Here is a 25,890-nt window from a genome sequence, read left to right as displayed (position 1 = left end):
GTCTAAAATGTCATTAATACTGTATTTTCTTGCCACGCCTGTGGCAGCCTCTGTGTGATTTTAAGAGACATGGGAATGCATTTATAGACCTTTGCAACAATACATTTACCATAACAGGCCTGCTGCTTATTTTGAACCTGAGTATAGAGCTATAGGCAGTTACCATTTGGGCCCCAAATTGAACAGACATTTAGGGGCATATTTATACTCTGTTTGCGCCGAATGTGCGTCAAAAATATTGACGCACATTCAGCGCAAACCCTGCCCCATATTTATACTTTGACGTCCGACCCCGCGGGCGTCAAAATTCCACCATGTGCGTCATTTTTTGGAAGGGGGAACCTTCCTTGCGTTAATTATATGCAAGGTAGGCGTTCCCTTCCAAAAAATGACTTTAAGGCCTGTGCCCCATATTTATACTCTGACGTCATTTTGATGCACAGGAGGGGGTGGGCCTTAAAAAACGACGCACAGCCTGATGGGCGTCGTTTTTTAACGCCTGGGTCAGGGCAGGCGTTAAGGGACCTGTGGGCTCGGCAGGAGCCCAGGGGTGCCCTCCCCTGCCCCCAGGGACACCCCCTGCCACCCTTGCCCACCCCAGGAGGACACCCAAGGATGGAGGGACCCATCCCAGGGAAGTTGAGGTAAGTTGGGGTAAGTATTATTTTTCGGTTTTTTTTAAGTGTCATAGGGGCGCCAGATTTGGGCCCCCCTACATGCCACTATGCCCAATGACCATGCCCAGGGGACATAAGTCCCCTGGGCATGGCCATTGGGCAAGGGGGCATGACTCCTGTCTTTGCTAAGACAGGAGTCATGTCAATGGAGGTTGGGCGTTAAAAAAAAATGGCGCAAATCCGGTTTGAGGCCTGAATTTTGCCTCAGACCTGACCTGCCCCATTTTTTGACGCACAACCCCCATATTCCCATATTCCATAAATAAGGCGCCCGCATGGCGTGTTGGAATGGCGTTAGCCGGCGGTAAAATTTTTGACGCACAACTGCGTTGGCGCAGTTGTGCGTCAAAAAGTATAAATATGGGCCGTAGTTCCTTTATACCTACTAAAATGTATCATTACCATACCCTGCATCCACCTGAATCTGTAGTGATTTTGTAAGATGGATCTGCAGGCGCGCCTGGTCCTTAGCAAGTAAACTTACAAGGGGAAGCGTATAGGTTGATGAACCTTTTGAATCGCATGGAGTATCCTAGTCATGCAGTGACCATTGAACAATAAACAACATCAATAATCATTAAACAATTTTAGTTAGTCACCTTCAAAACCCATCTACTCATAAATAACCACAACTCAGGAAAGAGTTAACAATTTTTATTTCCCTATTGCTTACAATTCTAAATCATCTGTTAGTTCAAACTTTATTCAATTTATTAATTCATTAATAAAACACCATTACTTAAGAAGACATATGCGAAAAGGTAATTCCATAAGCTATAACAGTAGCATTGATAATGAAGGTCAGCAATTGAGTTTGTCAGTCAATTGTCACTGTCAACGTCACTCTTCAATAGTCTACCTAACCAAGATTAGCATTATCACGTGGGTCTTCATGTGAAAACAATTTGGAGAAAACATTAATTTGGAAAATCTACCTAAATGAGGATATCTATAGTCAGCGCAGTTGGTGCCTAGAAGAAAAGGCATTAAATCATCATTCACATTTTTATAGCTACCTATCCAAGATGGATCAGCAACTTCGTCCTCAGGTCATCAATTAGTCAGCTACAAATCAGGCTCACAGTATGAACCCAATATCAGCACCTCGGACAGTGTCTCCTGACAACATCAATTTTCTTGCCACAACTCTCCTAAATTCTGAATTCTTAGCCCCTTGTCATGATTTTTTATTAGGGTCTCCCAGTCCATCCCACTAAGTGCTAATTGGTCGGTCAGTCGGCAGATATGACTTTAACCTATAGTTTTTGTTTACCAAATCTACAAATCTACAAATTTTCATATGTCCCAAGTCACAAGAAGTAGATTGGTTCTTCATACGATGCCCTCATCATCCAGCTCATCAGGTATCAAAATTGTTGCATATGGCTCTTCAGTCAGTGCCTCTATTGTTCAAGTCCTGGGAAAGTACATTTAGCCTGCTCTCCACACAATTGTATCAAATTGTTTTCATCATCTCCTGTCCGCTGGTACATTGCAGAAAATTCTAGCTAAGTAATTTGAACTTCGAACAGGTCAAGGTTGCATACAGCGGTTTCCAGTCCTTTGCAAGGCGTTTGGTTTTTCCATGTTTTGAGTGTTCGAGGCCCAGTGGAACTAGGCCTTTAGTTCAGCTAACTTAGTACTATAAATTATTGTAAAACATAGGTTATACATCTTATTATGACATATTATTACATTTTTCTCATACATTTTCATTATTTTGCACATTTTCAGTCATTTTAGTACACATGGTGATCATAACCCGAGGGCAAATTTTTCAAACGTGCACATTATTTTTCTACAATTATTTTCTCTACACATTTTCTCATTAGTAATAACATATAGATCAATCATAATTTTCTTAATTAGCATATCTGCTTCAACAGTCCCTCCTCTGATGATTAAATATGTCATCCCACCTTCCCTTATCATCATTTTACAGTTCAGTTTCTGACGTATGTCGACTTCTTAAATTTTCCCTATAAATTCTTCTTCTAGGCTGTTCTTCCCTCTTCTGATTATTCTTAGATCTCTTTAATTTCACTTTCTGCCATAATTTACATGTACCCCATAATCCTAGTATAGAAACAATCACAATTAATATTCCCTGTACAATTTTCCATAATACCCCATTCCAAATTTGACTAAACCAATTACTAATGGAAGCAAATCCATTTCCCACTTTTTCCCAAACCCCTGGTTCCTTTAATTCCTTCAAATCTTTGTTTGAATTAGTTAAATTAGTAAGTATGGGCCATATGTACGAAAGCTTTTTCCCAAAGACACAGAATGGGTAAAATCCTTTCGTACATCTGGCCCTAAGTCTCTTATCTCCTTATCACTATTGGGTACATACGAGCAACAATGCCTAGCACTAATCATTTTACAGACTCCGCCGTCTTTCGCTAAAAGTATATCTAACGCAAGCCTATTTTGAAGCATCATAGCTCTATCCGCAGTCAATTCAGTATTTAACAGGAGTATTGCCCCTGTAAAGTTTGTCAGCATGTTGTCCACAAAAGTAGACAACTTTCGTATCTTGATTGCATTCAAAATAACTCCAACTGAAGGAATTACTGCCCCAAAAATATGTCCCACAATTGCAGAAGAGGTTTCCCTCCTCTGTCGCTCGTGATGTAATTCAGTCACTTTCGGAAATTTCTTTAAATTGTCAATTTGATAAATTTTAGGGAAAACCATTCCCAAATAGCATGTCCCTCACCATCCTCCAGGAAGGCGCCAAACTATGAGTAAAGAGCGTCATTTTTTCGCGTGAACGCCTTCCTTGCGTTAATGTTATGCAAGGTAGGCGTTCCCGTCCAAAAAACTGACTGCGACGCAAATGCATCGTATTTATACTCCCGGGCAAAAATCACGCCCGGGAGTGGGCGGGCCAAAAAAACCCGCATTTGCGCCGGATTTTAGCGCCTGGGTCAGGGCAGGCGTTAAGGGACATGTGGGCTCAAAATGAGCCCACAGCTGCCCTCCCATGCCCCCAGGGACCCCCCCTGCCACCCTTGCCCACCCCAGGAGGACACCCAAGGATGGAGGGACCCATCCCAGGGACATTCAGGTAAGTTCAGGTAAGTATATATATATTTTTTTTATATATTTTTTTTGGCATAGGGGGCCTGGTTTGTGCCCCCCTACATGCCTCAATGCCCAATGACCATGCCCAGGGGACATAAGTCCCCTGGGCATGGCCATTGGGCAAGGGGGCATGACTCCTGTCTTTACTAAGACAGGAGTCATGTAAATGGCGTCTGGCGTCGTTAAGAATGGCGCAAATCGGGTGGAGGCGATTTTTTTGCGTCAACCTGACTTGCACCATTTTTAAGACGCCCTAACGCCATTTTTCCCTACGCCGGCGCTGCCTGGTGTACGTGGTTTTTTTCCACGCACACCAGGCAGCGCCGGTCTGCTTGCGCCGGCTAACGCCATTCAATAAATACGGCGCCCGCATGGTGCTTCAGAATGGCGTTAGCCGGCGCAAACATTTTTGACGCTAAACTGCGTTAGCGCAGTTTAGCGTCAAAAAGTATAAATACGGGCCTAAGTCCACAAATATAGTAGATTCCAGGAATTGCATGATCCTGACCATTCAGCATAAAAGTCCATTTACTCTGAAACAAAAACACATGCCTACATTCACTCGTTCCCACAAATAAAGTGTCAGTGTGTGATTTCCGCCTATATATACAAAGCTTCCCTACATGTAATGCATCTAAAGCTAATTTCCCTTGTGTTTTAATAGCAGTGTAAGCATAATCATGATAAGTCATTTTCTTCAATCCTTTCTCTAACTTCTCCTACAATGCCTTCCTTCTATCATCAATATGCCCTATAAAGCTCTTCTCTAACGGAGTTAGTAAGCAGGTTAGATTATTTTTATGTGCATAAGCAGTACCAAATGTTAGTGTTGGCTCAAAGAATTCTCTAACTAATACTATATCATGCTCTTTAGCTATTTTACTCAAATATCTAATAATAGGAACAAAGGAAAACATAACGTCATGGTTAGAATAGAAATACTGAAGATACACTTGGTTATAGAATCTTGTTAGTAGAAAACTACAAGTTATGCCATAAGTTAGCAGCAGGGTATGGTACGTAACCTCTTCTTCCACAGTGGAAGGAATTTGCATACACACAAGACAATTCCTCGCATCCATCGTCTCAACATACTCACTCAACAACCGATAGAACACATTAGAAGAAAGCTCTCCTTGTGCATTAGTATAGTCACGCAAGTATTTTTCATCTAACTTAAACCTCTCTAAAGCTGTTTAGTGTAGTAGTTTCAGGAACAGAGACAATAGTAGCCTCCTTCATTTCATGAACAGACATTCCCACAATCATTATTATGAACATTATTCCACACATAATTGCCACTCCATCACTCAAATGCCTACAATACCTAATATCTCTAACACGGTTATTTAACTCAGCCATGATCTGTAAAGAATCAGAAAGTATTATCAACTCTTAAATATAGTGCAACACAAAAATCAAAAATGAAGAAAAATATTTATTTCTCACAGTTCAGTTTCACACATAGGAACCCTTTTCTCCTTTGTCAAAAATCAATTAGCAGCTTGTCACATTCGGATTTTCAGTTTGTCACATCAGGTTATCAATGTCTTTTCCGGTTTTATTTCAACAGTCTCTTTTCAGGTTTCTTCAGATTAGCTCAACAACTCAGTCTACTGATCCCCTTCAGGTTGCATCAAAGTACTGATTCAGAACTTCTCTGTCAAAACAAAAAGACATAAACTTGTTTTGCCATTCACTCGTTGCCGCATATGTCCATTCAGGACCTGCGTATCTCCGACTTGCTACTCTCTTTCTTTTCAACCTTCATTCTCCACTTAATTCTCCTTCACTCAGTTCCTCCTTTCTCGTAGTATCCACTTCTTCCTCTATTGGTTCACTTATGACCAACTCCTCCTTTTTTCCAATTCGCGACTCAGGCCGATTATCTCCTTTTCTCGTTCCTTCAGTCAATATTCTCCTCAGGATTGGACTCTTCTCTTTTTCTCCTTCTATGGTGTTTTCTCTTGATGGACCTGCACGGGTTCCGGAGGAGTCGGATCACCTTGACTTTGAGTCGTCTCAACTCTCTCACCCCCTTAATCTGGCACTTGCTCTGCTTGCTTTTCAGCACTGTCTGCTTCTGGGAGAACCCCTACTGTGCTCGGTTCTCCTGCTGTATCTGTTGAGTTAGACTCTTGCTCACCCTCCTGTAATTCTTCACTTTCGTCTCTTACAGGGGGTGATTGATCCATCTTCCACAAGCTCAGGGTCAACTTCAAGTTCAGCTTGCTCTTGTTCTGGTTCAGTTATAGCCGCTTGCTTTGCTGATGTTGGTGCTCTCAACAACACTTCTTCATGTTCTTGCGGACTCCCCACTCTCTTTGTATGACTTGTATATATCCAATTCAGCAGTTCTGCACACTTTACAGCTGTAGTAGTTGTTAGCACCACCTGGTAAGGACCTTTCCAATGCAGTCCTAAACAGGTCTTTTGAGCGTGCTTTTTGATGACGACCCAATCTCCAGCTCTCAGATTGTGACCTGGGTCATGGATGGGTGGCAGGGTAGCAGCCTGCACCTGCTTAGAGAAAGAGCTAATCACATCAGCCAGACCTTTGCAGTAGTCCAACACTGTATCATCTGTAATATTGACAAGAGCATTGGCTGAAATTTCTGGCAACCTCATTGCTCTGCCCATGAGGATCTCATGGGGCGACAGTCCTGTCTTCCTGTCAGGAACATTTTGCCTTGACATCAATACCAAAGATAAGGCATCTGGCCATTTTAGATTGGTTGCAGCACACATCTTGACAATTCTTGACTTCAGTGTACCATTCATTTGATCCACTAGTCCTGATGCTTCAGGGCGATAGCTGCAATGCAACTTTTGCTCAATGTTTAATGCTGCACATAAGAGTTTGATCACTTCGTTATTGAAGTGAATTCCTCTATCTGATTCTAAAGGGATCAGAAATCTGAACCGTGGTATTAATTCTCTAAGCAACAGCTTTGCTACTGTGAGACTGTCATTCCTTCGTGTGGGGTATGCTCCTATCCAATGACTAAACACACACACAATCACCAACACGCACTTCAATCCTCCACATGCAGGCACCTCAATGAAACCCAACTGCATTCTGCTGAATGGTCCTTCTGCTCTTCCAATGTGGCTCAAATTCACCACTGTCCCTTTCCCCACATTTAGTTGCTGACAGATTATACATCGATTACATACTGCCTCTGCTTCTTGTCTGAATTTTGGATTGAACCAATCAACCTTAAACAGTCTAACAATGGCATCTCTTCCAATATGTGCTTGGCCACGATAATACCTGGGAAATCTGACTCAACAAACTGTTTGGCAACACCATCTAACCCTCTTCAGAAACCCAAATCTCATCAGATCTTTGTATACATTTTAACTTAATCCAAAGCCTTTTCTCTTCCTTGTCTCCATTTTCCTGCAATGTTTTAAATTCTTCTAAAGTATTAATCACTTTTAGGGCAATACTTGTACAATTGTTCTCTTCTTCAGACATTAATTCTCACTTGTCCTTAAATGATATACTGTTCAATGCACAAAACCTTGCGACTTGATCTGCATATCCATTCCCCAATGAAATGTAATCCTGCGTCTTTTGGTGTGCACTGCATTTTACCACAGCATTTCCTTCAGATAACTGTATTGCGTACAACAACTTTTATTCGGTCGACATTTCTCACTGGTGTTCCAGTAGAGGTCATAAAACCTCGCTGCAACCACAACTGGCCAAAAGCATGAATAGTTCCAAATCCTTATTGACTGTCAGTATAGATTGTGACTCTTAATCTTGCAGAAACATAGCAGGCTCTAGTAAGAGCTACTAATTCTGCCACCTGTGCAGAATATACATCTGGAAGCCATGAAGCTTCTAACGTGCCTGTAATTGTGCATGATGCATATCCTGCTCTCAGTGTGCCTGTTCCGTCTCTGAGACATGAACTATCAACAAAAACAATTTGGTTGTTTTCCTCTAAACGCATGTCTCTAATATCAGGTCTCGGTTTTGTACACAGTTCAGTTACTTCAATACAATCATGTTCAACGTCTTCTTCTTATTCAATTTCAACAGTATCACTTGGAAGCAATGTCCCTGGATTCAGCACTGTACATCTCTTTAATGTTACATTTGGAGCACCCAATATGCTCGTCTCATACCTTGTCAGTCTTGCACCCGTCAAGTATTGTGTTTTCATCCTTGTCAGTAAAATTTCAACAGAATGTGGTACCGTTACCATCAAAAGGTATCCCATGACTACCCCCTCACAATGGGAAAGACTTTGACCAACTGTGGGTACTGCGCACAGGCAACCTGGTAAAGCTGCTGCGACCGGGTCCAAGGTAGCTGAAAAATAAGCTACTGGGCGATAAGCACCTCCATGGACCTGTATCAAAACAGACAAAGAACAAGCATCATGTTCATAACAAAACAAAGTGAAAGGTTTTGTGTAATCAGGCATTCCAAATGCTGGAGCTCTCCACAAACTCTCTCTCAATTCAGTGAATGCTTTCATCTGTTCTTCATCTAGGGTAATGGGATCTGTAACTTCTTTATGTGTCAACTTCTGCAAGGGTTTAGCAATCTCAGCAAAATTCGGAATCCACTGTCTGCAGTACCCCACCATTCCCAGAAACATCCTGACATCTCCTGTGAAGTCGGGGGACTTCTCTGCAAAATCGTGGTAATTCCTTCCCTGGAGATTCTCTTTAATCCCTTCTCAATCTGGTGTCCTTGGCATTTTACTGATTTTTGGCAATACTGCAATTTCACAGGTCAAACTTTATGCCCAAATTCTCCCAAATGATTCAACAGGGCAATCGAGTCATGTTTACACTCGTCCCTTGTTCTGGATGCGATCAACAAATCATCAATGTACTGTACTAGAGTTGATTGATATGGCAATTCTAATGACTCGAGGTTCTTTTTCAAAATCTGATTGAACAGTGATGGTGACTCCGTATACCCTTGTGGAAGCCTGCACTAGCTGTAGACTCTGTCCAAGAATTTGAAACTAAAAAGAAACTGACTATCCTCATGAAGAGGCACAGAAAAGAAAGCTTGTGATAGATCTACCACTGTGAACCACTCTGCATCGCAAGGAATCTGAAACAGTATCACTGCTGGATTTGGCACCACTGGACAACATTTAACCAACTAATCATTCACTTTTCGCAATACCTGCACAACACGCACTTTTCTGCATGGCTTCTTTAAGCCCATTATTGGTGAATTACACAGGCTGCTTAATACTTCTTTCAAAACTCCTTGTTTCAGGAAATCTCCAATTATCTGTGCCACCTTCATTGGAACATCTTGTGGCATGTTATACTGTGGAAGCTGCGGAAATACTGCATTGGGCTTCAAAGTGATCTTTACTCCCTTAATCTGACCTACTTCTTTACCCGTCAGGTCCCAGACTTCTTCCTTCATTGTTCCCTGCAAGTCTGCATGCAATTCTTTCACAGTAAACATCAGGAAAAATTCAATCAATGGGTATTCTTCATTGGCATTGTTAACCATCATTTCAGTCACTTGTTCTTCCTCATCATCACTATTTGTTTGAACTTCTATTCCAGTGTCCGAAAAATTAATGGAGCATTTCGTCTTACACAGCAAATCTCTCCCCAATAGAGATACAGGACTCAAATCACACACCACAAATCTATGTAGTCCCTGGTAACTTCCAATTTCAACCTGCACTGGTTCTGTGATTGGGTTTGTCAACTGTCTATTTTCCACTCCCACAACTTGAACTGTCCTGCCTGAAAGAGGTAAATTCGGGACTTCTATACTTCTCGCTGTAGAGCCTGTAGCTCCTGTATCCACTAAGAATGAGACCTTATAACCCATCCCTTTTCCCTTCATGAAAGGTCCTCTCTGATCTACTTCTAGGGAGGCGGCAAGCATACAAGCTCCTTCATCCGAATTGTCACTCATCCATTCTTAGTTTATTTCATCCTCACTGTAAAATGGAAAGTGGTGCGCTGTGTTATTACTACTGTCTTGTCTCTGACCTGTGACCTGCTGAGTAAGCATCACCTGTTGCTGCTCCATCGGGGCTTGAGGTATCTTCATTTGCTGTCTAGGTACCATGGGAACCTGCTGCTGTATTGGTTGCAATTGGGTTAATTGTGCGCATGGCACCTGCATTTGCTGTACCAGTAAGAAATTCTGTCCTCGATTCTGGAATATATCCTTTCATTCTTGGGACTTTCACAGTTTGAAATGTACTGACATCACCTTGCTGAACAACACCATCCTGCGCCATCAACGGACACTCCCGCTTCCAATGTCCCACGTTTCTGCACAAATGACACAGCAACATCTTTTTCATCCCCTGCATGTCATTTTGAACTACTACAGTCCCTAACTCCATACTACGCATCATGTTAACTCCACGTCCTCTATCTCTCACTTGAGGCTGAAACATGACAGCTCTCTGCTGCGGTGGCATAGGCAGTACTATAGCTCCCTGCACTCCTGTTTGAGCTGCCTTCATTTGCATCACCATTGTTTTCTCCTTCAACTTTTTCTGTTTTAATTCAATCACATCACTACAGTATTTTGCATATTGCAATACCTCATCAATATGCTTTGCCTGCGAACAAATCAAATGCCTCTTAATCTTCTGCCCTACTTCTGGTCTCAACCCTTCGATGAACCTGAACACAAAATGCAACATGTCTTTCAGCTCAATTGCTTCCTTGCCACTGTACTCCTTGAATGCCTTTAACAATCTTTCACAGTAAGTATGTATAGACTCTTTAGATTCCTGAACTGTTCTATCAATCCTCTCCCAATCAATAATAATCTTGGGAGAAATTCTTGTCTTCAGGCACTCAATCACCTTATAATAATTTTTCATTACCTCAGGTGAGGTTGCACCCGTTACTTTATCCCTTTCCGGTTCACTTGTTGGCCAATCCACTGCTCTCTTACACTCAACCCACAAGTCAGCTGGTACTACTATCTCCAATAGCGTGTTCAAGTCCTCTCACAGACATTTAGAAAGTTTTACAAATCTATCTGTCTGCTGATACCACTCGACTGGCTTCTCTCTCAATTTTGGGTAGTCATTTGTAAATGACAATATATCACTCCTGTGCCATGGGACATAAACAAACTGCCCTCCTGGAATCTCTCTCATCTGAAGCATCTTTATTGATTCCTTTTCTTTTTGAACCTCCTTAGACCCTTCTTGTGAAACCCGTTTTCACTTATCTTTTTTCTTTGTCCATCGACCTTCCCACTTCTCTAATGCTGCCCAAATCTGAGCACTCTGCAGCAATTCCCTCAGATGAGCATTCATTCCTGCTGATCTAATGTGTTTGAAATCCTTTGCCTCGAAATCTAATCTGTAACAGCATTTCAAATGCTTAGTTTTCTCAATCTCAATGTCATGTTTCTCTGCTAGCTCTGCCAATTTCTGATGTATTTTACTCACTTCCCTTGTAATCCTTGGGCACAAATACCTCAACTCTTCTTCAGTGTAGGACTCCAATCTGTTCACACCCATTGTTCCTTCAACTAATTTGGCTGCTTCTATATTCAACCTCACACAATTTATCTGCTCTTCGTCTTTGGATGCATTTCAAGGAGTGTTTAGACTGTCTAACCATTCACTCAGTTGCTGAGCTGACAATCCCTGTAATGAAATGTTGATCACATTTGGCACTGATAGCTCATGCACCACTGCGCCTGAAGCTTGTGGTGTCAGAAGTTTCAAATTTTGACTTGCATTCGGGCCATTTACTGCATCTGGAAGTGCTATAAGTGGACTAAGATCCATTAAAGGTCTAGATCAATTCAAAGTCTGACCTGCGGATGACATCATCTGCATAGGATCACTCACTCCCCTTCTCACAAGGCTCTGTGACATTTCATTCTGCTTCCCTGCGTTTGATTTCTTTTGCGCAAATAAGGGTACCGCTGGACCAACAGTAATTGGTAGCGATATTGCATCTGGAGCTGCCCTAACACTCACATCTTCTGGGAATGTTACCTCCATTGCCTGGTTCATGACTGGTGTAATATCTGACTGTGTTCCTGTCATTGGTGTACATTTCGGCAAACCCTGTGACTGCGCCGAAGGCAATAACATTGGGGTCGGCTCTGTTTGAACTAGCATTGGCCTTGGAAGCACTTGCTCCGTTGGAACCATTATGTTCGAGACTGTCTCAAGAACTGGTACATCTGGATAAATTCTCTGTATCGAAGGTGGATGCATCTGCGCTTGGACCACAGTAGTAGTCCCTGCATTAGCTGTACTCTGTAGTACCCCTGGTATCTGTCCACTATCTGTCTGAGCTGCTCCCTCAGTTCCCTGTACTTGTGTTGGAGCAGCTGTAGTGGCACTAGTACTTGGACCCCCTGAGTATGTCGCAAAAGTGGAGGTCGATCCCTTAACAACTGCGTAATGAGATCCTTAACATCAGAATCTTCATCATCTACATAAGACTTTCTTTTTTTCTTTTTTCCTGTACTTTCATCCTCTTTAGCGCCATCTTCCTTCTCTGCCTGATCTTCCCCCGTAATGGAAGGAAATAACTTAGCACATTTTAGTGTCTCTGCTCTCCATCTTTTCTGTTCCCAATCCCATCTAGCTTCAGCTAAGGATTTCTCTACTCGTTTCATACTCTTTTTAAACTTAATTTCTTGTTGCTGTCAGGCTACCAGTTCCCAAACTGCTAAAGCCTCAAACTGTGCTGGTCTCTGCAACGGCTTCATCTCACAAAATGCCATTCGGAATTGGTCCAAAATTCTCAAATTGAGCGATCCATGCTCTGGAACTGCTAAGGACCCTCGCTTCTTTGGTAGCTTACACCACTGCTTCATCCAAAGACAAGGTGCTACCCCTCGATCCTCCATCACAATATAAGCTGGAGAATTTTCCGGTGGGGTTGGCTCCCCCATTGACACTTTAATATAAGTATCACCCTTCATTGCACTTCTAAACACTTTAAAAAATGTCATTTTGTCAGTTTGTTTGCTTCGATTCAATAATTCAATAATGAAATGACTCTTACTCCCAAGATTCCCTCACTCAACCAATTGCCTCTTGCGGACTGCTGCCAATCCATTTGCAACTCTTCACACTAACCAACCTATCCCAGCGCAGCACAATCTGATGTCACACTCACACACAGAGGCTGACAAAGTCTTGTGGCTCATCCTCCTACTTCAATTTACATAACTAATGCAAATTATTGCGAGCACTTTAACCAAATACCAATAACTAAAACAAACCTGCTGGTTTACTACAGTAAGGTACACAGTCACTTCAGAGACCTTACGGAATTTCACTAATGGCTCTTTTGCTCGTGTAGCTATTCCTCTTTCTCAGTCTCCCACATTCAAAAGCAAAATTCGGCCTGCAAATTTTACTCTCAACTGATCAATGGGTCTGTCCTGGTGCACATAGAACTCGTCAAATCTGTCTAAATTTCTTTTACTCATTTATCTCACACACCGACTTGTTGACCATGCCCGATCAACCTACTAAACCAGACAGATTACAACATATAATCAAGTGTCTCCTACACTTGTCAATATACTTCGTAGTCTTAGACCACGAAGGGTCCATACATCACCTAAAACCACATGGACAATTTTTGAGCACAAAGCGCCACACACATGTGAAGTTCGACGACTTCCTTACTCTCATACTACGGAGTACGCACACTCCTACTAACCTCAACTGGAGTACGCAGACTCCCTACTTACCTCACATACAACGCAATTCACCTGCGATTTGCATAACCTCTTAGCTGCTGGGCCTTTTCCCCACCCAGTGCTGAGCCCTTTTTTGGCTATTTGGGGTGGTTCGCGCTTAGGCCTTCATAACTTTTTGTCCACATAAGCTATCCACGCCAAATTAGCGTCCTTTTTTTCCAACATCCTAGGGATTCTAATGGTACCCAGAGTTTGTGGTTCCCCTGGAGGAAACCAAGAAATTAGCCAAAATACAGTGAAACTTTAGTTTTTTTCCATAAAAATGGGAAAAAAGGGCTGCCGAATAAGGCTTGTGGTTTTTTCCCTGAAAATGCCATCAACAAAGGGTTTCTGGTGCAAAAATCACCATCTTCCCACCTTTCAGGAACAGGCAGACTTGAATCAGAAAACCACATTTTTCAACACAAATTTGGCATTTTACTGGGACATACCCCATTTTTACTATTTTTGGTGCTTTCAGCCTCCTTCCAGTTAGTGACAGGAATGGGTATGAAACCAATGCTGGATCCCAGAAAGCTAAACATTTCTGAAAACTAGACGAAATTCTGAATTCAGCAAGGGGTCATTTGTGTAGATCTTACAAGGTCTTCCTACAGAAAATAACAGCTGAAATAAAAAAATATTGAAATTGAGCTGAAAACAACAGCCATTTTTCTTTATGGTTTACTCTGTAACTTTTTCCTGCGATGTCAGATTTTTTAAAGCAATATACCGTTATGTCTGCTGGACTCTTCTGGTTGCGGGGATATAAAGGGCTTGTAGGTTCATCAAGAACCCTAGGTACCCAGTGCCAATAAATGAGCTGCACCCTGCAGTTGGTTTTCATTCTATACTGGGTATACAGCAATTCATTTGCTGAAATATGAAGAGTGAAAAACAGGTATCAAGAAAACCTTTGCATTTCCAAAATGGGCTCAAGATAAGGTTTTGAGGAGCAGTGGTTATTTGCACATCTCTGAATTCCGGGGTGCCCATACTAGCATATGAATTGCAGGGCATTTCTCAAATAGACGTCTTTTTTACACACTCTCTTATATTTGGAAGGAAAAAATGTAGAGAAAGATAAGGGGCAATAACACTTGTTTTGCTATTCTATGTTCCTCCAAGTCTCCCGATAAAAATGATACCTCACTTGTGTGGGTAGGCCTAGCGCCCGCGACAGGAAATGCCCCAAAACACAACGTGGACACATCCCATTTTTTGACAGAAAACAGAGCTGTTTTTTGCAAAGTGCCTACCTGTAAATTTTGGCCTCTAGCTCAGCCGGCACATAGGGAAACCTACCAAACCTGTGAATCTTTGAAAACTAGAGACCTAGGGGAATCCAAGATAGGGTGACTTGTGGGGCTCTGACCAGGTTCTGTTACCCAGAATCCTTTGCAAACCTCAAAACGTGGCTAAATAAAACACGTTTTCCTTATATTTCGGTGACAGAAAGTTCTGGAATCTGAGAGGAGCCACAAGTTTCCTTCCACCCAGTGTTCCCCCAAGTCTCCCGATAAAAATGATACGTCACTTGTGTGGGTAGGCCTAGTGCCCGCAACAGGAAATGCCCCAAAACACAACATGGACATATCCCATTTTTTGACAGAAAACAGAGCTGTTTTTTGCAAAGTGCCTACCTGTTGATTTGGGCCTCTAGCTCAGCCGGCACCTAGGGAAACCTACCAAACCTGTGCATTTTTGAAAACTAGAGACCTAGGGGAATCCAAGATGGGGTGACTTGTGGGGCTCTGACCAGGTTCTGTTTACCAGAATCCTTTGCAAACTTCAAAATGTGGCTAAAATAACACGTTTTCCTCACATTTCGGTGACAGAAAGTTCTGGAATCTGAGAGGAGCCACAAATTTCCTTCCACCCAACGTTTCCCCAAGTCTCCCGATAAAAATGATACCTCACTTGTGTGGGTAGGCCTAGCGCCCGCGACAGGACATGCCCCAAAACACAACATGGACACATCACATTTTTTCCTAGAAAACAGTGCCTACCTGTGGATTTTGGCCTCTAGCTCAGCCGGCACCTGGGGAAACCTAGCAAACCAGCACATTTTTGAAAACTAGAAACCCAGGGGAATCCAAGATGGGGTGACTTGTAGGGCTCTGACCAGGTTCTGTTACCCAGAATCCTTTGCAAACCTCAAAATGTGGCTAAGATAACACGTTTTCCTCACATTTCGGTGACAGAAAGTTCTAGAATCTGAGAGGAGCCACAAATTTCCTTCCACCCAGCGTTCCCCCAAGTCTCCCGATAAAAATGATACCTCACTTGTGTGGTAGGTCTAGCGCCCGCAACTGGAAATGCCCCAAAACACAACGTGGACACATCAAATTTTTTCAATGAAAAAAGTGACTACCTGTGGATTTTGGCATCTAGCTCAGCCGGCACCTGGGGAAACCTAGCAAACCAGTGCATTTTTTAAAACTAGAAACCCAGGGGAATCCATGATGGGGAGACTTGTGGGGCTCTGACCAGGTTCTGTTACCCAGAATCCTTTGCAAACATCCAAATTTGGCCAAAAAAACACTTTTTCCTCTAATTTCGGTGACAGAAAGTTCTGGAATCTGAGAGGAGCCACAAATTTCCTTCCACCCAGCATTCCCCCAAGTCTCCCGATAAAAATGGTACCTCACTTGTGTGGGTAGGCCTGGTGCCCGCGACAGGAATAGATCACACAACGGTCAATGTTGGTCCTTACATGAGGCAGCTGTTGACCCTTGGGTGATCCATTCCTGACGCAGGCACTAGGTGTAGGCACTCAAGTGGGGTAGTGTTTTTATCAGAACAGGTGAGGAATCACTGGGTGGTAGGAATTTTGTGGATCCCAGCATATTCCTGTAGTTTGTGTGACAGAAATGCGAGACAAATAGAGTTTTTATTCAACATTTCAGCGTTGCAGGTTACTCTGGGTAAGAAAACGTTGGGGAACACACACAAGTCACACCTCTGTGGACTCCCCCGAATGCCTAGTTTCCAGAAATGTTTGGGTTTAGTGTGTTTCTCTATATGGCTGTTGAACCCAGGACCAAAAACACAGGTACCTGCCTTACAAAACCAGTTTGTTTTGTAATAGATAATTTTGATGTCTCCACAATATGATTTGGGCGGTGGAATTTGGGGCTGAACTAAATTGGGGAGCTCCCAAGAGAGCACTCTCTCTCTCTGCTTGCCGCCGCATTCACCTGCTCTCTGGGTTGGGCTAACCCACTATTACCCAGTTGCACAGACTGCCTGCGAAGGGACAGCAGGACTGTCCTCATCACCTCCCTCATAATGTACTGGAAGAGGAGTTATTGAATGGGACTCCTCTGACTGAAAAATCACTCCCAGAGTCTGCGCCATTGTCCTATCCCTCAGATGCTGTCTCAGTATCTGATATCTCAGTCTCTGATCCTATGTCAGAGCTGTCCTCTATAACCCGAGTGCCGGCAGCAGTCATCCATCAAGATGCAATCTCTGCTATTGGCTAAACTGTTGCTCTAAAACACTAGCCTACGTAGACAGTCACAAAATCGATGGTGTGTGTGAGATACGTGCAACAGTAGAGGCCATCTTACCTGCGCTTCTTCCCTCAATCAGCACGTTCTTTCAAGACACTCAAAAAACACCTTGTTACATACCATTCGTCACAGTCTTTAGCACCTCCTGCGCCCAGTCCAACAATCATTATTGGTGCTCCCACTCCCTCCTCCTCGGATTCCCTCATTACCACCCAGCAAAAGTGCCCTTCATCTCTCCATAGCCGCCCTCCACCCCGCACATACATTTCATTTGTATTATAGCGCAGGTAATGGCTGACTTTACTAATGTACTCAGCTATTTACATAAAATACAGATTTGCTCTTTGCAGTAGGCATATAAACCTTCTGCGCTTCTTTATGGCACTAAAACTGCCACTAGACAAGTCTGACCCTTTTGTAGCAGAAACATAATCACAATACTTACTTGACTTTTTTATTGCTGCCTAAAAGCTACAGTTGAAAAGCATCAGTTGAAGTATGTGCATTACTTTGAAGACGCAAGCTGCAACTGCAAGACAACTGGTGGCAAATCTATATATAAATATATATATATATATATATATATATATATATATATATATATATATATATATATATATATATATATATATATCACTTTTATATGTGGGTCTGGTTTTCCTGGGGGCCGATCGCAGCCCCCTGGGAAACCACACACATATTGACAAAAGTGATATATATATATATATATATATATATATATATATATATATATATATATATAGATCAATCTCTATATATATATATCTATCTACATAGATATATCTATAGATAGATCTATATATATACATATATCTATATATATCTATAGATCTATCTATAGATATATCCATGTACATAGATATATCTATATATATAGATCTATTTTTTTTAGTTGTTGTATGGTTTCCTTGGGGGCCAAAATGGCCCCCAGGGAAACCCTACAACAACTAAAAAAAATATTGGCCCCACAGGGGGTCTCCCTGCCCATGGGCGACCCCCTGTCCATTTATTTATTTATTTATTTTATTTTAAAAAAAAAGAAAATGTTGCCCCTGGGGGGCACCTACCATTAAAAAAAATATATATGCCCCGGGGAGGGGAGGAGGGGGGGCCCGTTTTTCCGAGGGGGCCGACCCCCCCCCAAGTGAAATCCCTGGCGTCTAGTGGTGTTTCCTGGCCACCCGAGGATTTATTAACCCCCTCCCTGGTGTCGGCCACTGGTCGTGACCCGCACCAGGGAGGTAGTGTGGGCGTCGGCCAGTGGCCGACGCCCGCATTGAAGAGGTTAAGTTTGTGAAAGTGCAACCTACCACTTTCACACTATCACAAAATACACCGGGAACATACCCAACTCCACTAGCAGGATCCAGGATCTGGGAAAGTCATTTCTGGGCTTAAGGGGACATCATCTTTGCTACAATTGCCATTTCAGAAAAACAAAATTCAAACCTCATAAAAATATACACAACTAACCCTAACTTAAACTACTACCATAAGTAATAATCACCACATAACTAGTTTCCCAAGGAAACTAACCATCAAGCTCCTACCAAAAACTGCTAGCGCGCCTGGTCCTTAGTAAGTAAACTTACAAGGAGACGCATATAGGTCGATGAACCTTTTGAATCGCATGGAGTATCCTAGTCATGCAGTGACCATTGAACAATAAACGACATCAATAATCATGAAACAATTTTAGTTAATCACCTTCAAAACCCATCTACTCATGAATAACCACAACTCGGTAAAGAGTTATCAATTTTATTTCCCTATTGCTTACAATTCTAAATAATCTGTTAGTTCAAACTTTATTCAATTTATTAATTCATTAATAAAACAACATCACTTAAGAAGACATAGGCGAAAAGGTAATTCCATAAGCTACAACATTAGCATTGATAATGAAGTTCAGCAATTAAGTTTGTCAGTCAATTGTCACTGTCAACGTCATCCTTCAATAGTCTACCTACCCAAGATTAGCATTAGCATGTGGGTCTTCATGCGAAAACAATTTGGAGAAAATATTCATTTGGAAAAATCTACCTAAATGAGGATATCTAAAATCAGCGCAGTTGGTACCTAGAAGAAAAGGCATAAAATCATAATTCACATTTTTATAGCTACCTATCCAAGATGGATCAGCAACAGATCAGTCTTCATCCTCAGGTCATCAATTAGTCATCTACGAATCAAGCTCACAGTATGAACCCAATATCAGCACCTCAGACAGTGTCTCCTGACGTCATCAATTTTCTTCCCACAACTCTCCTAAATTCTGAATTCTTAGCCCCTTGTCATGACTTTTTATTAGGGTCTCCCAGTCAATCCCACTATGTGCTAATTGGTCAGTCAGTCTGCAGATATGACTTTAACCTATAGTTTTTGTTTACCAAATCTACTAATTTTCATATGTCACAAGTCACAAGAAGTGGATTGGTTCTTCATACGATGCCCTCATCATCCGACTCATCAGGTATCAAAATTGTTGCATATGGCTCTTCAGTCAGTGCCTCTATTGTTCAAGTCCTGGGAAAGTACATTTAGCCTGCTCTACACATAATTGTATCAATTTGTCTTCATCATCTCCTGTCCGCTGGTACATTGCAGAAAATTCTAGATAAGTAATTTGAACTTCGAACGGGTCAAGGTTGCATACAGCAGTGTTCGGTTTTTCCATGTTTCGAGTGTGCGAGGCCCAGTGGAACTAGGCCTTTAGTTCAGCTAATTTGGTACTATAAGTTAATGTAAAACATAGGTTATACATCTTATTATGACATATTATTACATTTTTCTCATATATTTTCATTATTTTGCACATTTTCAGTTGTTTTAGTACACATGGTGATCATAACCCGAGGGCACATTTTTCACACTCGCACAATATTTTTCTACAATTATTTTCTCTACACATTTTCTCATTAAAATAACATATAGATCATTAATAATTTTCTTAATTAGCATATCTGCTTCAAAAGGTCAAAAGTCTTAACAGCAGCAGCTTTGAGAGATGCAGTTTGAGAACTACTAAAGAAAGATCTAGCTCATAGCAGTAAAAAAAAGTGTTTGGGCCTCATAAGCAGCTTTTATGTCTTGCAGACATGCATTGCTAGATTTCAATGTTATTAGTTCTAATTTGACCATATTTAGTTTTTCCCAGCTACTTAGGCCATCTTAATGAGGGAAACTACTCGAAGAAAACTAGACATTTGTGTATATATCTATCTGAAGAAAAATAATTCAAACCTAATGTTGCCCATTTTTTGCCCCACCACCATTTTCTGCCTCTTTAGCTCCCCGTCCTAGCTCTCTGCCCTCTTTCTGTCTCCCACTCCACCTCTGCCTCTACCATCTCTATCTTTCCTGGCCTCCTCCATTTGATGATCTTCCCTTTTCCACCTCCCCACTGGATCAGTAGACAGGATCCTTCCATTCCCCTCCCAAACTTTTTGAGGATATATCTACACTTCTGGATGGCCTACTCCACTCTGGAAATTATTGGAATGTTACATATTTAATGTGCAGATGTAAAACTATCTCTAGGGTGTTAATGGGAAGAGAACACTTCCAAAATGATGGGGTTATTAAGAAAGGGGTTGTGCCAAATGGAAAGACAATTTCCCAGTGGAGGATTTGTTTTAAAAAAATCAAAGTGAAATTGCACTAATGTGTAAATGTGCAAATTATATGCTGGAGTACAGTGTTAAAAATAAAGCACAACGTGTGTGGAAGCCCTCCACACTAACACATGGCTAATTGCCAATAGCTGGCAGTAAATCACACAATCAAAAGACAATTATCATTTCAACTGACCAGTATTCTCACTAATAAAAAGGGTCAGTTGGAACTTAATGATAAACTACATGACATTTAGTACAGTTTATATATGGTTTCTCTAAATATAAGTCTATAGAACCTAATCATGTGACAGAAATGTGTTACTTTTAGGATAAATGTATCTAATGAGCAGGATCTTTTCCTGGGGGTAGCATGAGATGTCCTTGAGGGGAAGATATCATTCATGAATACAATACTGAGTTCAATATTCTCCTAAATTCCTATTTCTAGCAGCTAACACTAAAAATTAAGTTATGGTTTGCAGAAACATGCAGACGTACTTCTCTAAATAAATGGTGTTTAGGCCTACTAGAGCCTTGAAGCTTAGTTGACATAATTGAGGCTAAAAGGCACCTCAGATCAATAAGAAAACAACATACATATTTGATTAAAAACTATGGCCCTCATTATGACATTGACGGTAATGACCCCATACCGCTGTGGTGACGGGTGCCAAAACACCATCGCCGTGGCTACCTACCGTCCGCCATACTATGACCATAGCTGGAATTCCACCACAAGGCTGGCGGAATTCTGGCTACGGTCATGGCAGCCGATGGCGGTAAGGTGGCGCTGCTGCCAGCTGCAGCGACACGCCAGTAGGCCTCCGCAGACCGTATCATGACCCATGATACGGCCTGGCGGTGTGCTGCTGGCGGACGCTGCTGCTGGCAGCAGCACCAAGTCCCGTCTCCTGCCAGAGGACCCCCTGCAAGCAAGTAAGTCGGGTACTCCGACAGGGGAGGAGGTTTGGGGATGTTGTGTGTGTGGGGGGTGTGGGTGTATGTTTGTGTGTGCATGCATGCGGGTGTGTGGCACGTGGAATGCATGTGTGCATGAATGGGTGTGAGTGTGCGTGTATTTGATGTGTGAATGCGTGTCTGCTTGTATGTATGACAGTGTATGTGTGTGTGAATGTATGTATGCATGTGTGTGTGAATGTATGTATGCATGCATGCATGGGTGAATGTGGGTATGAGTGTGTGTATGCATGTGTATGTTGGTGCCTGAATGTGCGTGTATGTTGTGGGGGGTAGGGTGGGGAACGACTCTGGTGAGGGGAAGGGTGCAGGGGGAACCCCTATCAGTGTCAGGGAAGAATTCCCTGGCACTGATAGTGCCTACCACCATGGTTTTCATGACAATAAGAATGCCACGAAAACCATGGTGGTAGGTGGGGTCATAATCCCCGGGTGGGACAGTGATGGGCGCCTGGCTGAAGACTGAAGTCTGCAGCCTGGCGGCTGTTACCGCCCTGGCGGACGGAGTGGTACATTGGCGGTCTGGCCCGAGCCACACCGCCAATGTCATATTTTGGGGAAAGGTACCGCCAGCCTGTTGGCAGTATCTTTCTTCAAAATACTGCCGTCCGCCAGGGTTGTAATGAGGGCCTTTGTATTGATACACCGTTATGTATGATTTTTTTTTTTTTCACATAGGAATTCACTAAAGTTTTCAAGGGTATTCCTGAAAACAAACGACTGTCACAGCTTCCACACAAATGTTTTAGAAACATTTGTTACTTCAAAAACATCAGATATTTAACCCAGACCTAGCAGGAAAACAACAGATGTTAATTTTAATTTCATTCATTTTTTTGTGAGTTCGGCCAACAACGATGTTTGGTTTATATTTAAAAAATAACCAACATGTTTTAATATTTTCTTTTGCTCTTTAAATAATACAATAGGAATGGGTCTGTTCTTTCCAACTAGAACAAAATACTCCACAATTAGACCCATATCTATGGGATTTTGGTGCACTGCCTTGTACCAAAAGGAAAGGGCAGGGATGTGTGGTATTTATAGCATATGGTGCATTCCTGTGCTTTCCCTCTGCGCTGGGGTACAATGGGCTGCATAGCACCAATACAGGCACCCTTGCACCATGCAGCACACATAGAGGAAAAACGAGGAGAAATAAAGAGATTCCTCCTGATTGTGCCTCCCCTGGGAAGACATACGTTTTTGGTGAATCCCCAAGCTTACAAGTTCTTGTAAATTGGGGATGCATCAACATCCAAGGGTGTGGCATGGGAACACCCATCACAACGCCCATGGAACACCTCCCTTGTGCAGAGTAAAGCAATGCAGCAATTTGCGCTACCTTGCCTTACTCCATATTTATGAGGCCATTCAAAGCCATGCAAAGTGGTGCTGCGTTGCCTCATAGATATGGTTGAAAGGTTTGCACCACTGTGGCATCACTAAAAATTATGCAACAGTGGTGCAAGCCTCTCATAAATGTGTCCCTTAGTTGTAAAGTAGAATTGCCACAAACAACATGAACACCTGTTCTTCTTTACTGCTGTAATGCCACTCTCTGCTGCTCCTGTCACTGGCCTTGACAACAGCTTAATTTTCTTCACTTTCCTAGCTTTCTTCCGGAATACTGTTCTTCGGTCTTCAGCCCCAATACCCTTTCTTCCTTTAGTTGCCTTTTATCGTAAGAGAACTGGAGGATCATATAATACTTTGAAAATTTGAGAAACTCAGGGTTGTTTTCCAGGCTATTTTTCCCAAAGTTACGCCTTGAGCAAATCGACTGGAAAACAAATATATATGCACTGATTGAAAAACTCAGAGTAGGAAATAAAATGTTTTATTAGCAAATTATTCCCCGCTCTGTCATGCGTGAAACAGATAGGATCACAAATACAGAACTCCACACAATCATTATTTCCCTGGTGCACAACTTGAGTTCTTCTTTGAATCAGGGCTTATGAAAAAGGACTGCAGATTAATAGTATTCAAGAAGTGCTGTTTATTCCAGATGAAAACAGATTCTCTAATCAGCCCTGGGTTCTCAACTAACTGGCACTCTGGTATGATCTCTCTAGCAAATAACATCACAATGAGCTAAATTAAGACCACACAATCACATTGACATGCCCTGGGCAAACCACAGATATCCATAGTTTAAACTTGACCAATACTGGACATGCCTGTATTTTTTACTGCATATGTGACGGAGACCACTTATCCCAAGGTGAAGGAAAAGGACACAGGGTCTTATTTACAAGGAGCTTGCACTGCTGTTGCTTTAATTGTTTTTACTCAGTGGTGGTGACTACTAGCTCCATATTTACAAAGTGATGCCTTTGGGCAAAAGCGCCATTTCTCCTGGCCCTCAGTTTAAAAAACCTGCACAGGATGCAGCTGTGTCACTGACATTTTAATGTATGCAGAGTGGGCATTCTGTTAAAAAAAGTAAAAAATCACAACTGAAGCGGTGGTATTTAAAAGATTTTCCTCTTTTGATGCTTCTTAAAGATGCATCATGCATAGCCTGCAATGCACCAGAGTTCCTACGCCACCAAAACCCAGGCGTAGGGACTGATGCAGTCAATTTAAAACAGGAATCTGCTCATTAGAAGTCAATTCACACCCTGGAAGATGTCTGTTTTGCACTTCCCCACTGGCTGTAGTACTTGCTCACATGTGCCAATCATGTTGTAAGAGCCCTTGACCAACCTGGGACCATGGCACCTATGATCCCATCATCCACTGCAGCAAGCCAATGTGACATTGTGTACTTTTCAAGGGACAGGCCAGGATTGTCACTTCTCCAAGGAGGAATTGGTCCCCATGTCCAGGCCTGCAAACTCCAAAGAACAACAGGTAAAGGTACACACATAAAATAGGTAATACATGTAATTCCACTTCACATTCCAACATATACTTCTATCATTTACATTACACAGTTACTCACTATGTCACACAGACACATACTCTGGTTCCCTCCATACACATACGTAGACTACTCCCACTGTAATATGACATATATTCATACTACATACATTACCTCTTACATCCAGGACCAATTTAAAAGTTTATATGGTGATATTCCATCCTTTTACTGTCTTTTACACTAGTCCTCACACATTAGGCTGCATGCACATGTCTGAACTGATGCATCACCTTGATTTTTGACGCATTGCTGAAGTTGCGTCAGTTCTGACATCAACTTCAGCAATGCGTCAGTTTTTGAGCAGATGCCTTGCAGCATCCTTCCTTTGGATGCTCCAGTATTTCTGACACCTCCTGGGACCCTACTCCCTGGAGCGCAGTATTGTAAATATGATGCATCCATGTTGTTGGAAACTGCTTTGACGTGGCAAAACTTTTTTTTATGCATCGCTGCTACAATGGAGCGATGCATCAGCTCTTGTAAATGAGGTCCACAATCTATAACAATTTATTTCTAAAAACATGCATTGAAAAAGCCAAATGGTTTGCCTTTGGTCTTTGCCAATCCTGCTTGCCAATGCAATGGAGGTAAGAAAAGCATTTTTGCAGAGGCAGTGCCAACATCAGAAAAAGATGCTTTATTAATTGCAGGCCTTAACTTAGCAAGGGTCTTGGCCTAGTTGCCCAGCCTCCTGTCAAGCTGTATTTCTTAACGTTTAATAAAATCACTCTCCTAGAGAGTTAAACTGTGATTTTCCATTCTATTGTTTAAACGTGCATGGAGCTAACAGTTTTCTCATGATAACCGATTGCTAGAAGATGCTGTTTTTGCTAAATGTAACATTATGTGTGTAATCTGTGTAAGACTGACTTTCTCAGGAGGAGAACAATGGAGATACTGACGAGTAGAAGCTGCAACAATATTGTTACCTGACAAGTCGGATGATGAGGACATTACAAGGAAAAACAATCAGTGACATGTGAACGGAATAGTGGTAGAATTCATAGATTTGTAGTTTTTGTTTTATTGGCCAAAGTGTGAACATGCGATGCCTTGACCAATAGGGACTTGGGAAGTCGTTTTAGGGAATTTAAATTAACGGGACTGCACTGCTCTGTGAAGAAACCAGCATTTTTTGCATTCTGCATTTGCCCATTTTCTTGCTGGCCGAAAGGTCATTATTTTTATTGTGCCTCTAAACATGAGAGGTGCTTAACTATAATGCTTAAAGACTTAGCGTTTCTGAACTTTGATGCTGAATCCTGATGCCTTGCTGATCGACTGATGTCCTGATGATGAAGTCTATCTTAGCTTACCGATCCAATTGAGGAGAGGTACTATTGTACCCATGTCTATGTTATGCCTA

This window comes from Pleurodeles waltl, chromosome 8 (assembly GCF_031143425.1).
Source record: "Pleurodeles waltl isolate 20211129_DDA chromosome 8, aPleWal1.hap1.20221129, whole genome shotgun sequence".
In the NCBI taxonomy this organism is placed as follows: Eukaryota; Metazoa; Chordata; class Amphibia; order Caudata; family Salamandridae; genus Pleurodeles; species Pleurodeles waltl.
The sequence above is the reverse complement of the archived record's forward strand: the minus strand, read 5'-3'. Positions refer to the sequence as shown.